This window comes from Chenopodium quinoa, unplaced genomic scaffold, assembly GCF_001683475.1.
Source record: "Chenopodium quinoa cultivar QQ74 unplaced genomic scaffold, ASM168347v1, whole genome shotgun sequence".
Classification (NCBI taxonomy): domain Eukaryota; kingdom Viridiplantae; phylum Streptophyta; class Magnoliopsida; order Caryophyllales; family Amaranthaceae; genus Chenopodium; species Chenopodium quinoa.
The window spans coordinates 1,558,479-1,573,163 of NW_018743252.1; the positions used below are offsets into that span (position 1 = coordinate 1,558,479).

Genomic DNA, 14,685 nt, shown 5'->3' on the forward strand with positions numbered 1-14,685 from the left:
GACAGAGTCCGCAAGAAAAGCAAGAAAATAGCAATCATTGGCAGAGGAGCGGCCGGATGAGTTCCGCCCTCAGCCGGCTGGTGAGCATGCGGACCTGATCTTAGACGACTCACGTCCTGACCGAACAGTCAAAGTTGGGACGACTGCTCTGAGAAACCTTGGTGACGACTTTCACAACCTATTGAAAGAATACAAGGACATCTTTGCATTTGAAGTCCATGAAATGCCAGGCATTAGTCCTGATCTGGTGGTACATAAACTCGCCGTGGATTCGAAAAAGAAGCCGGTACGGCAAAAGAAGCGGAACCATGGCGAAGAAAGAAGTAAGGCGGCAGCCGCCGAAGTTAAAAAATTACTTGATGCAGGGTTCATTCGGCAATGTTACTTCCCAGACTGGGTTGCAAATGTGGTGCTTGTTAAAAAGCCGAATGGCACCTGGCGAATGTGTGTAGACTACACAGACTTAAACAAGGCGTGCCCCAAAGACAGTTATCCTCTGCCTAAAATTGATAACCTGGTCGACTCAACAGCCGGCCATGCCTTGATGAGTTTCATGGACGCCTATTCTGGTTTCCATCAAATTCCCTTATGGAAGAAAGATCAGGAGAAGACGGCCTTCGTCACTGATCAGGGGTTATATTGTTACACGGTCATGCCGTTTGGTCTTAAGAATGCCCCGGCTACCTTCCAACGAATGATAAACACTGTGTTCTTTGATCAGATTGGGAGAAACGTCGAGGCATATATTGATGATATGATTGTCAAGACTAAACTTCAGAAAGATCATCTGTCGGATCTCCGAGAAACTTTCGCCACACTCAGGCGGCACCATGTCATGCTCAATCCCAAGAAATGTGTATTTGGATTTGAGTCTGGGAAATTTCTCGGATTCCTTATCAATCAGAGAGGAATAGAAGCGAACCCTGAGAAGGTGCAGGCGGTCATTGACATGCAGTCGCCTCGTACCATCCGAGAGGTTCAGAAGTTAACAGGTTGTTTGGCGGCCTTGGGAAGATTTCTAAGCCGATCAGGCGACAAATGCCTATACTTTTTCCAGGCAATTAAGAAAAAGGCAAGGTTTGAATGGGGGCCGGATGCTGAGGCCGCCTTCCAGAAATTAAAAGTTCACTTGCATTCCTTGCCGAGGCTGGTCAGCCCTTTGCCCAAAGAGGTTCTCTACATGTACCTGGCCGTCTCTGATCATGCGTTAAGCGCTGTTCTCCTTGCTGAAAGGGACGGCTGTCAGCTCCCGGTCTACTTTGTCAGTCACGTACTGAAAAATGCCGAGTTGAGGTATCCCCTAGTGGAGAAATTTGGTCTTGCACTCTTCATGGCTGTTAAAAAATTGAAGCCCTACTTTTTGGCACATACAGTCGTCGTGTATACAGACCAACCTATCAAGCGGCCGCTGACCATCATGGAGTCGTCAGGCCGAATGATCAAATGGGCCATAGAAATACAGAGCCTCGAAGTTACTTTCGAGCCTAGAAAAGCAGTGAAGGGGCAAGCCTTTGCTGACTTTATTGTAGAGATGACTCGTCCTCCTGACTCTCAAGTTCCAGACCAAGTATGGAAGGTATATGTGGACGGAAGCTCTACTTCAAATGGTTGTGGAGCAGGCGTCATATTTCAATCGCCAGAGGGCGACAGGTTCGAGTATGCTCTACGCTTCAGTTTTCAGGCTTCAAACAATGAGGCAGAATATGAAGCTTTACTAGCCGGGATCCGCATGTGCAAGGCGGCAGGGGCAAGAAAAATAGACGCCTGTTCCGATTCACAATTGATAGTGAGTCAGTACAATGGTGAATACGAAGCAACCCATCCGGCCATGATCAAGTATTTACAGGCGGCCCGACAAGCAGTCGGCTCCCTTGAGGATTTCCATCTGATCCAAGTGCTGAGATCAGAAAACCCCGAAATTAGCATCATCCGCCTCCTCTGATACTCCTCGAACTGTTTTTTGGGAAGTAATGGAGAAGAGAAGCATCGAGGAAAACCCTATTGGAATCCTAGACAGAAGCTCAACCTGGATGGATTCAATTAGGGCATATCTGACAAACGGTACACTGCCGGATGATCCTCAACAGGCGGCAGCACTGAAAAAACGAGCCTCCTGTTTTGAAATGATAAAGGGAGAACTTCACAAGAGGGGGTACCTTCAACCCTTCTTAAAGTGTGTGACTCCAGAAAAAGGACGAGAGATACTAGACGATCTTCACTCTGGTTACTGTGCTTCTCATATAGGCGGTAGGACGCTTGCTCAAAGGGCAAGGCGGCAGGGCTACTTTTGGCCTACTTTGGAAGCAGATGCAATGGAGATGGTGAAAAAATGTGACAAGTGCCAAAGGTTTGGCAAACTAATTCACCGTCCGGCTACTGACCTCACTACCATTCACAGCCCACTACCGTTTGCTAAGTGGGGCATGGACATTCTGGGTCCATATACGCCTGCTACAGGCGGCAGAAGGTACATACTTGTTGCCGTTGACTACTTCACTAAATGGGTAGAGGCGGAGGCGGTAAAGGGAATCAAGACGAAAGATGTAATTTCATTCATTTGGAAAAATGTCATCACTCGGTTCGGGGTTCCCATGTCTATGGTTTTTAATAATGGTCCCCAATTTGAGACGCCTGTTCTCAAAAGCTGGTTGGGTGACCAAGGAATTGCAAACTACTTTGCATCTGTCGGCCGTCCACAAGCAAACGGCCAGGTAGAAGCCTTTAATAAAATCATCTCAGACGGTCTCAAGAAAAAGATTGAACGAGCAGGCGGCCTATGGGCGGATGAACTACCACATGTTCTCTGGGCCATTAGGACGACTGAAAAAGGGGCGACTGGAGAAACTCCATTCCTCCTAACTTACGGCGCGGAAGCTGTTCTTCCAATAGAACACTACGAGCCGACTCTTCGAGTGATGCTATATGACGAAGAGGCAAACTGGGAAGCCATGCGCCTGGCATTAGACTCACTTCCTGAAAAGAGGGGCAATGCTGTCTTGCGCCATGAGATCTATCGCCTAAGAATGACTAGATCATACAACAAAAAAGTACACAGGCGTCCACTCAAAGTAGGGGACTTTGTACTTAGAAAAATGGAAGCAGTTGGTAGGGCTAATGAGTCTGGAAAACTAACTCCCAACTGCGAAGGACCCTACCGAATCTATGAGGAAGTCAGGGACCGTACCTACCGTCTGGAAACACCAGACGGACAACCGTTGCCTCGAACTTGGAATGTAGATAATCTTAAGAAATATTTCTTTTGAATGATGTAAAGTAAAGAGCTACTTAATAAAAGTTTGCACTTACTATTCAATTTTGTACTACGAGGGGCATGCCGTCTGTACCTTTGCAGTCGGCTACTCTCCATTGAGTTTTACACTCTATCTTCAGAGGGGCATGCCGTCTGTACCCTTACAGTCGGCTACTCTCCATTGAGTATTTCACTCACAATAGGGGCATGTCACCTGGGAATATAGTCGGCTACTCTCCATAAGAAGATGGCCGACTGGTTCCAAACACATAACCACCCCCCTAATACTTAGCTAAAAAGATTAGGGCCTGGCCGACCCTGTGCCTAACAGGCGGCTACCCTCCTTTTATTTAGCACCTACGTTCACCAAGAACTTACCAAGGCCACAGGCCGAATGATCAGACCAGGCGTCAAGCCAACTGATCAAATCTACAAATCTAATACGACCTGTCCCAACATCATAGCAGGCGTCCGACGGCATCCCTCCGGATGAAATTCGTCGCAGAGAGCAGCTCCCTTTTGGGTGGAACATTGTTCTATAAACTAATTACACGGCACCTATACGACTGTCCCCAAGGGCAACCACGTAGCCGTTTTTGAGACAAGGATAACTCTATCACTAACCAAACCAGTGGTAGCAGTTGACATCTGAGTCAGATGACCGCCTGTATTACTGGGGATAAATGCAGGGGGTACCTATTGAGTTAATAGCCAACAAACATTGGCGAATCAAGGGGTCTAGCCGGCCTATGCCGCCTGGTACCTCTACTTCTCAAACAGGAGTGACGACGACTGAGTAACTCCAAAGTTAACTCATAGTCACTCTCTCAAACTTAGTATGGAGCCTAAAAGGTATGAGTCGTCCGCCTGTAGCAAACAGGGGCTCTCAACCACTACTCCTGCTAGGTTAACAACCTATTGAGTTAATAGCCAACAAACATTGGCGAATCAAGGGGTCTAGCCGGCCTCCGCCGCCTGGTACCTCTACTACTCAATCTAGATTGTGACGAAGACTAAGTAACTCCTATGTTAATAGTCACTCAAACTTAGTATGGAGCCTAAAAGGTATGAGTCGTCCGCCTGTTTTAACAAGCAGAGGCCCTCAATCACTACTCTTGCTAGGTTAAAAAATTATGAGTTAAAAGCCAACAACATTGGCAATAAAGGGAAACAACCGGTGCCCGCCGCTTGTTTTCTCTACTACTCAATTCCTTGATGACTAGGTAATACGTTATTTACTTGGTCAGACCACTTTCCTACTTGGTTAAAATTACAAAAAGACAGGCCCGCCTGCCTAAAAAGGATCCAGACAAAATAGTTCGAATACCGATTGAATAAATGGCCGACTGATCGTCTATCCTGGAAACAGACAACCAGTCGTCCAGGGGCATAGGCGGCGTACTAACTATCCGTACCTGTCTGCAACGTTCGGCCATGTACAACAGTCGGTCTAGTAAACAATGGGATATTAGATATGGAATACTTGGACAAATTTGAAGCAAAACAAAAATTCATATTAAAAATAAGCCGGTCATTAAAGACCAGCAAAATATTCAAAGCCCCGGCCCCCTGGCCGGGTAAATACAAAGCAAACGGCACGCAGGCCGTGGAAAGAATACATTAAGCTTAAGAAGGGGGCAGTTCAGTATTAGCAGCTGCCGCCTGGTCAGCACTCTTCTTGCTGGACTCGGCTTCAGCTGCATCCTTTTTTGATGCCTTACCCCCAAGTGGCACAAGCGCCACAACCGGCTCCTCCTCCTCCTCCAACGCTTCTCCCAACGCCTCTTCTTCAGCAGCCGCCAGGATCTCTTGATTATATGTTTCCGAACACTGGCGGTACGTTCTTTCCCAAGAGGCAAAGTCGGCACTGGGGAAGAGGCGGCCCCAGGTCATGCGCTGGATTTGAGCGGAGTCTTCCATCATCTCCCGGACGAGCTCTTTCTTCTCTTGCTCGGCCTTTTCCGAGAGCTCTTGGGTAAGACTCTTCTCTTGGCTCACCAGGCGTTCTTTTACGCTGGCCAAGGATTTCTCCATGGCTTCGTAAGAGTACATTTTTAGGCGAAGAGGTTTCAGCTCGGCCTGGAGATTTGTGATGGTCGCCTCCAGCTCGTCATTCTTCTTCTGGGCCGCCTCTAACTGAGCCCGAACAGCGGCGGTAGCCTGCGCCTGATAATAAAGAATATCAATGGTCAGTACTTCATTTTGGGCAATTTGAAACATTGCCTTGTCACAGTCAGAGGCGGTCATAGCTTTTGCAGCCTTTACCTCTTTGTTTTTCCGATCAAGCGGCTTGCGAAGGCCGTTAACTCGGAGCAGGGCCTAAGTAAAAAACAAAAAAAAAAAAACAGGCGTCAGTTTCCAAACAAAAAAGAAAACAGGCGTCCAGAATATTCAAATACTCAAAAATATGCTAAGTATACCTCAGCAAGGACCCCTGCAATCCCGTCAAGGTCAAGGGAGCCGACACCCCTGACCGCCTCCCTTTCAGACGGAGGAACTGCCCTGATCATAGACTTGGCCATCTCTACCAAGTCAGGCCCTGGGGGCCGGCTGCATCAAGCATAAACAAACGGAGTAGACTTAAAAAAAAAAAAAAAAAAAAAAAGAGAGCAAGTCTAAAATTTACAAGGATAACTTCATACCTCTAGGCGGCCCAGTTGGAGCTTTAGAAGAAGTGGCCGGCTGTTTCTCAGCCGCCACCTGTTTCCTGGCAGAACCAGGAGAGCTCCCAACAGTCGACTTCCGGGCCTTGGGGTCCGGCTGTTGGGAAGATGAAGCTCTTGGAGCACCCGTCTAAAACAGAAGAAAAAAGTTAGTATATGCATAAACACTCCAAAAAGAGGGTGAAAGGTTCGGAGCTCACCAAGGGTGCCCTCTTTTTGGGGGAGTCGGTTGAAGCTTGTTGCATAATAGAGGCCCGCAACATGGCCGCCGCAGTCTTGGAGGCGGTGATTTTGCTCATGGCGTCAGCTGCAAAAACAAACGGCAAAGTTAATAAAAGATAAACAACAAATGTATGAAACAACAGAGTATTCGACAGGCCGACTACCTCTTGAGCACCGACTGCTGAGGCCACAGGCGGCCAAAAAGTACTCGTCATAGAGCCACTTGAAGCTCGGGACGCAGTGCAGGGGTACTTGCTCTCGTACCCCTGAAGTAGAGTCGACCCTCGACTCTACTTTAAAGAGTCCTTTGTCAAGGATCTCTTTCTTAGCCTTGGGGGAAACAGGCGGCATGCTACGGCCGCCTGCAAGAAGGGGCGGATTCCTGTTCCACCTATTGAAGCGCTTGTTCAGCTCAATGTCTGAACTCTCAATGATGAGGAAGGTGCTCCGCCAGTCCTTCCACTTGTTTGCTTTACCTCTCGTCATGAGGTAGCCCCTGTGGCTTGTTAATTGATACCAGCCGGTACCGCCTGTCTTAGGGGTCCGGCTGAGATAGTTCATATGGGCGAAAGCCTCGAAGCTCGGCTCCACCCCGTGCAGTTCGCACCCGGCCACATAGCCGAGTACGTTGACCCAGGAGTTTGGGGCTAACTGCCATAACCCCAACTCATACCCATCCAAATCCGCTGAACAGCCGGATGTAATGGGAAGCGCAGCCCTGCCTTGATCGCCGCCTCGTAGCAGCCAAAGCAGGCGCTATCATAACTGGAACCAGCCGGCCAGACGACTGTGTCTTCTGGATCCGGCACAAACACTAGAAAGTCGGGGCCCATGGTGTGGTTTGCAATAAAGCTCTCCATTTTCTCTTGCATGGCTGTGATTCGGCCCCGAGGTACCGTGCAGTAGTAGGGGGTATTTAGCTCTCGGTAAGAGGCGGATGGTTCCGCCCAATTGTCCCCCTTCTCAACTGTGTGAGAAAGTCTCGCCTCTTGCAGGCGGCTGTTTTTCTCTTCTGTACCCAAAGAAGCATGGCCAGAAGAGCTTGACGAGGAATCGTCCTCGGACGAGTCTGAAGAGGACGACTCCTCCCCTCTCCCGGAGGGGCCCGCCTCCTCTCTTTGAAAAGGAGCAGATTTGTTAACTGTTAAATTGGAAGGGGTCACTATGACTCCCCCCACAGAATTGCCGGCATCCAGGCCGCCTTGTCTCACTTCAACATCTGGCGCCTGGTCAGATGTTTCACTAATCGGCACCCTGTGGGAGGAGCCGTCTGAATTTGAGATCCTAGATGTCTTTTTTGTTCTGGCCATCCTGCACTGCATAGACACAGATACAGTCGGACTTTGTATAAAGGGCAAAGATGGGTCCGGAAAAGGGCAGGCGGCACTCCTAGTCCTAGATTCAGCCGTCCCCGGTGACCGGCTGATCACTAACCTAGGTCGTGTCGTGTGCTTTCGTGGTGCCATTTCAGAAAATAAAAAGAAAATTAAGAGTAAGAGAACTGAGTTACCTGAACGAGTGACGGTTAATGAAGTTCTGGAAATCCGGTGCAGTCGGCTTGTCAGAACAGGCGGCAGGCAGAAAAAGTCCAAAATGTCAGAGCAAGTTCAGGGGTCTGAATGTTCTCAAATAGTTCTCAAAGTGTGAAAATGACTCAAGGCAACTCTCCCTTATATAGGCGAAGTGAGAAGGCGAAGGGTCACTTCCAGAATTCAAAATTTGGGCGGGAAAATCTCTCGTCCATTCGCCGACTGACACCTGTAGCAGGCCGTCGCCCGTTACAGTGCGACACCTGTCACAGGTAACACGTGACCAATCACGTGCCACCTGTGAGGGGCAAATGATTAGGGGATTTTGCTCCTACCAATCGGAATGCGCCACGTGGGCCAATCAGGACCTGCCAAGTGTCCCATAGTTGGAACTGTCAGGGCTTGCCACGTGGCACGCGCTTATTCGTCCACCTTAGACCTGTTATGCCACGACATGTGGCATACTCCATGCCTAATGGAGAAACTGGCCACCCAGGCCCAACTTCCGAGGGAAGCCCAATCGGCCCTAGGTTTACCTAAACCTAGGATGGGCACGTTTCCCAAGGTTATAAATACCTCCCTTAATCCTCATTAAGGGGGGGGGGAAAACACGCGAAAAACATTACGGAACACACTAATAACCGGCTGATCTCGCTAACAAAGCAGATTACCTACATTAAACATTCTCACCTAGAGAGACCTTATTACTTTAATTTCCGCATTAATTACTCCTTAATCAGGTACTAACTTGACCGTTGGAGGCGGAGCTCACAGGAGTCTCCGTTATTTTGCAGGTACAGGCGTCCGGTTCCAGTCTCGGAATTGTAACTCTCCCGCAGGACATCAGAAAACCCCGAAACATGCTTCATATACTTTCTCAATGAGTTTATCTATGGTTGTGGGAAATGACTGGTATTGCAAAGATTGAATGACCTTGAATAGCCCAAGATCTTGGACATTAAGATCTAGAGATTGAGCTGGTTGAAAGACCATTTGGATGTTGAATCCATTAGCAGTACATGCTGCAATGAATTCCTCATCCTTGGAAATTTGATGTGGCATTGCATTATCCCATTGGATGAAAATGTCTTTAGAAAGACTAGGATGCCATTGCCTGTGTATAGCTGGATGATGTTGTTCAATAGCATCTTCTTGACTTCTTCTTTGGTGACACTTTGAACTTCCTTTGTCTCAAGAACACCTGCATCTCTATTCTTGGTTTTCTTCTTAGCTCTTTGCTGGTAAGTAAATGGAAAAATACCATAATTACCATCATGCAGCATATTTCCTTACATGTCATAGAGTGGCTTACAAATCATCCCCATAAACATAGCTTTCACTTTGAATCTCTTGGACTGTTGACATCTGTAGGGGTCTTCTTCTTTGGGTAGGAGGTAAAACCTCCTTGTTTCAGAGTTCATATAGAACCATTTTTCATCTATGTGTATAACCTGTTGCATGTCCATGATGTTGGATCTCCAACTGGTGGGATAGGGTGAATATGCCCTAAAACCCACTTCAGTCTAGCAACTTTGTGATTTGATGTGAGTGCTGGATGGTTGGTGCTTGTATGCGTTTTTTAATATGCCTTTTTTCTTCAAGTTATGGATGAACCCATGTGACACTTTCAGAGCAGCTACATAACTCTTTTCTGTTGTCCTTTTGTACAATGGTACTGATTGCAACCACTCATCAGACAACTCTTTTGGATTAGGACCAGTTTTCCTAAGTTTTTTTTTTGCTCCTGACATCAATTACATTCCCTTGTGCCATCTGTTCCTTTATGTTCTGCCATAACTTGAATGTTGTGCTTTTATGAATGCCATATTTGACTGCCAAGTGAGACAAAAACCCTCTTTTCAATTCCCCACCCTATTGACAAGTATGTCATCCACTATTTGGCGTTTTTTATTCACATTCAATTACTTTCTGCTTGTCACATGTGGTACTGCTTCTTCCTCTACTTTATTGTTGTCTGACTAATCATCCTCATCCATGCTTTCATCATACTGTTGTACTCTTCCAATTGTTCCATTAAAAGCTGTTCAATTCCAAAAAATTCTTGTGATGAAGTTTTTTGGCTGCTGTTGTTTTTTAAAGTGGTAATGAAGCAAAACCTAATGCTGCCCTTAGTTTAGGACTAATTACATATTAGGCAAGTAGCTTTTGACTAATTATGGATGTAATTAATGGGTTTCTATTGAACAAACATTGCTGAGTATTTAATGCCCATGGTGACTAGGTATGTAATGAATGTGAACAATGAATGGTGAATGCCTTTAGAGGCATAAATGGTTGAAAATATCCATTGGACGGAAAAAATTGAAGTGAAATGAAAAAAAATTCAAACCTTATGTGAAATTCTGAAAATTCAAATGTTTCTCCAAAAAATTGAGAGGGAAAAGTACATTCCCTCTTTTTAGCTTTGATTACCAGCAAACAAAAAAAGGGGGGGGGGAGGGGGGACCACGCCATTCATTCCTTTTTCCACTTAATTACACTCTACTAAAAGTTTTGCCTAGGAGACCGCAAATAATAGATTTGTTGCAGATAATAGTGGGCGGAGGGAATATAATGTCTATACGGGTGGATGATTTGGCCGTTAACCAACAAGTATAAACACTTGATGTTGTATACCGCAATATGGGTAGAGATCTTCCTACATACTCCCTACAAAGAGTCAAAATACAATATGATTCACGCTATGCTCGATGCCAAATCTATAATATCCCATCAACTCATGTCCAATGTCGCTTATCAAGGCGATGACTCTGTTTTTGGTTCCTTTGCTCTTCAATCTCAAACAGGGTTTTCTTCTCAGATATTGCACTTTTGATATATTCTTGTAGAGACGGAAGGGATCTTTCTTTAGCGTCAATAGAAGTGTTAATTTCTTTGTTCCGAATAACCTGTTGATAGTACAATTAGTTTCTTTTCAATTATGACACATTTACAAACATCTATGAAGGTGCAAGTTTGCCTTGAAACGAAGGAATATTTTCAGAGGGAGCTGGGGGGGGGGGGGAAGAAAACCTACCTTGGACGACCAGCAACCTCTGCCTGTTGACATACATCTCTGATATCCCGTCCAGACAAGCTGATTGTGGAAAAGGAACAAATTAAGAGAATTCAGAGCAATGATCATCACTATAAACAAAGGTAGCATTTTTATTTGCTTATTCCACTTTGTTCTTTTCAGCTCAAAACACCCTCTTTAAACTTGATTTAGTTGTAAACTGGAATTTGGTAGCCTTTATTAAACCTAATGGCCCATGTACTAACTTGAACATACATCTCCAAAGTTTTGTTTAAAAACTTGAACTTAGAACTTTAAGGTGAAAAGAAACTTAAACTCAAAATTTAGAAGGGAAGCAGCGAATATTTAATTTATGAAGAGAAAATGGAGTATTTATTAATTTCCACAAGAATATGACCAAATGCACATACGTAGTATTTGATATTTATCTATAATTCCATGATCATTCAATCCATATCCAATGTTCAATGCAAATCAGTGCAAAAACAGTTGAACTTCGCTTACCCTTCAGTGACCGAAGCAAACTCATCCAGTTCAGAATTGGTCAGGTGCTTGGCATACTGAGCAGCTATTTTCTGCCGATTCTGCTGATCAGGCAGACCAAAGAAAATCATTGAATCATATCGGCTGAAAATAAAATGCAGAGATGGTCAAGGAACTAAATTGTTGTTTTGCCTCTTAAGTATGAAAATGCAAATAAGATTTGAAGAAGGCTTCTTAATAGATTAAGTAGCATTTACTGTACCTAATAAGAGCAGGATCAATATCCTGCTTTCTGTTTGTTGCAGCAATCACCACCACCTTCTTATCTTGTTCAAAACCATCAATCTGTACCAAAAAAGTTATTATACAGAACTGTAGTCTTGGTTTATAAAATAACTAAATAAGTACTTCCTCCGTTTCACAAATATTGCAACATTTCCCTATTTGCACATGTTTTCTCTCTTTCTCTTTACTCATCTCATGGGTCCCTATCTTTATTTCTCTATATCTTGCTCCTCTTCTTAAAATCCGTGTCCCCTCCCCATGTTGCAATATTAGAGGAGCGGAGGAAGTATAACTTAAACTTCACACAAATACAATTTTTGAGAATCTTTGCAACACGAAAATTGGCTGAAATTAGAAGTTAAAAAAATTTCAACTGGCACTCACTAAATTTTTAATCCACAGTAGACTTTAAGTAATCTCTTGACAGGCTAAAGGAGCAAGATGTCATTGAGTGTCAAGAGAAGGCTCGATTTGGAAAGGGTTAGAGAGCAGATTCCTGGCTCGATCACGCCAAACCGGAAGATTATGAGGTGTGGCTTGGTCTGAAAGTATTTTCAAGAATGACAAAGCTAAGAGGAACTATGAAAAGCACAATACACAGAGAGAGATGGCTAGTTGGAGAGGACTAAGCGGCTGATAAAGGCAAAAGCAGAACATTCATTTAGTTCTTGGCCTTCTGCATCTCAAGTTCAAAGGAGTTTATAAACAGATCATGTTCTCATTCTATCACTTCAAACAATTATTCTAATACTTGTCAAACTCCAGGCCTAGAGGCATGGTCAAAGTACTTAGCTAGCAACTAGCATATGAACAATTTCAATCTTCAGAACTCCTGCCAAGTTGAAGACTGCTTTACCTGCCTCAATAACACCGATAAAATTCTCCGTGTAACTTCATGTATATCACCATCACGGGCAATAGAAAAAGAATCAACCTGCACGGATTCACATATGGTCATCTTAGTAAATAGATTAATTGAGACTGTCCATGAAATGCTAAATGAGCTGCAAGAAACTAGGTATATCCTCCATCCTAACATAATAAGCCACTTCTATTTTAGATTGCCCCAAAGTAATATGCCACTTTCTTAAATTATAACAAGTCAAAGTTTGAACTTTCCAAATTTCCTCTTAATGATAACCTTATAAGAGTTCCAACTATGTACTACCTTAGTATGATGAAGATTATACGGTATTTCAGCTAAATTCATGAGATGGTCCCTGAGAAAATGTGGCCTAATTAAAGGACAAAAAGAATATGGCCTCATATGGTTGCATATGGGAATTAAATACCTATAAGAAGTTACAATGCATGGGAAGTTAAAATTCCTAGGAAATACTATAATCATGTTTGGTTGACATAAAGGATATTATATTTCCCATGAATTAACTTTCTATGTTTGCTTGGTTAACTTTATGTAATTCTCATGTCTGGAGTATTATGATAATTCTAACTACTTTCCCAAAATTTTAAGGCAATAATGTAATTTCATGTGAAGTTTTGAGTGACTAAAGTAGGTGTGGGTAAATTTAAAGGACACTTAACGTGGATATGGACACTCCACACTTCATTTTGGTCTTTCAGACCAAGAACACGAACATCACGATTACAATTTTGCAGCCTCAACTCTTTTCAATGGACTAACTGTCAGGTGTTTCATTGATCACATGCTCATATAAGCAGCCTAGTTTCTTATCCACAATAATCTATCAAGTCCATTGACTGGAAGAATATACTGCATTCCAACTGCAGGGCCTTGATAATTCATTCTGTTTATGAAACTCAAATAAATAACAATACTATGAAACCACATAAGTAAACCAACAATATGTAACATACATAATTCTTCAACAAACTGCATTTAATTATTATATATTTATCACATGTAATGAAAGACTGACTGGTCATTTCACAGCTGGAAAGGTATGAGACAACATTAGTCCTAAAAAATAAAAAAGTACATTTAACACTCGTGAAATATATATCATTCTAGATGAAGGGCAGCAAATCCATCATCAAAGATCATTACAGAGAATAAAGGCTTACCGATTGATTAGCAATAACACGAGCACAAGATGTTTTCCCAGTACCTAAGCACAAAGTATATGCATAAGACTGACGGTCACAAGATGGGAAACATAGTTTGTTATTTCCTTTATAATATGGGCATACACAAGACAAAATGTGTTCACAGCATAGTTTCAGTTATCATAGAAGGAAAACCTGGAGGGCCTTCAAAAAGCACGGCTCGGGGTCTATTCGACTCATATTTTCGCCGAGTCCCACAGGCAATGTCATCATAAACTTCAGGACTACGCAGAGTCAATAATACAGTATCCTCTATTTCCCTATAAGAGAGAAAATGAGTAAAGAAAAAAGGGTTTATGAATCATTAATGTTGATCAGGCAGAATTTTAGGAGTCACATACGAAGTATGTAGTAATCTCATTAAATAAGCTGTCTCTTATATATGAAGTATCTTAACTGAGACACTGCAGTTGCAACTATTAGATAAAAGGCACACATAAAAGGTCAAGGAGATCACTCTCCCCTACTTCACATTTACAATTCATCCCCTACTGAGCCTAATTACTTGACATTCAATGACTATTACTTCACAAGTACATGCAGAACATATCAAAGATCTCTTAAAAGTCCTTCAGTTAAACAATGTGTCAAAGCCCCGAATTTTAAATACCTGTTTTGCTGATCATAGCCAGCAATGGTATCCCATGATACCTCTTCATTGGCATTACCAACAAGTGGTTCATCAAGGCCGAATACACGTACGCCCATGGCTTCCAAACTAGTAATTGATTTACTTGTCGATGGTGTTCCTCCAGAACTACTTCTTTCTCCAGGTTTGCTCTGCCCTGGCCTTTTCAGCTATTTGCATGATGGAGACCAGAGCCTCAAGCTCAGCAGGACTAAAGCTTCCTTTCTTTAGGAACTCAACCTTCTGAAAGTATACCAGCAACAAAAACATCAGTTCAATGCTAGATGCGAGCAATACTCTCTTTGATATCAAAATAGGCCATATAGCATCTATAAGGACAGTATCATTTGAAATGTTAAACTATAGGCAATAATTACCAGCTTATGAGGGACTTTATCAGTGGCCTAAATATTAAAACACATAGATCGCTGTCATTTGAAATGTTTCCCCCCCCCCCCCCCAACATTACTCTCTCCACTTTCTCTCTTTCCATTTGGGAG

At 43.7% G+C, this 14,685-nt stretch overlaps 1 pseudogene; it reads right to left on the reverse strand.

Moving 5' to 3' along the window:
- Positions 1 to 10,093: 10,093 nt before the first annotated feature.
- On the reverse strand, positions 10,094 to 14,678 carry LOC110734830 (annotated as a pseudogene).
- Positions 14,679 to 14,685: the final 7 nt, after the last annotated feature.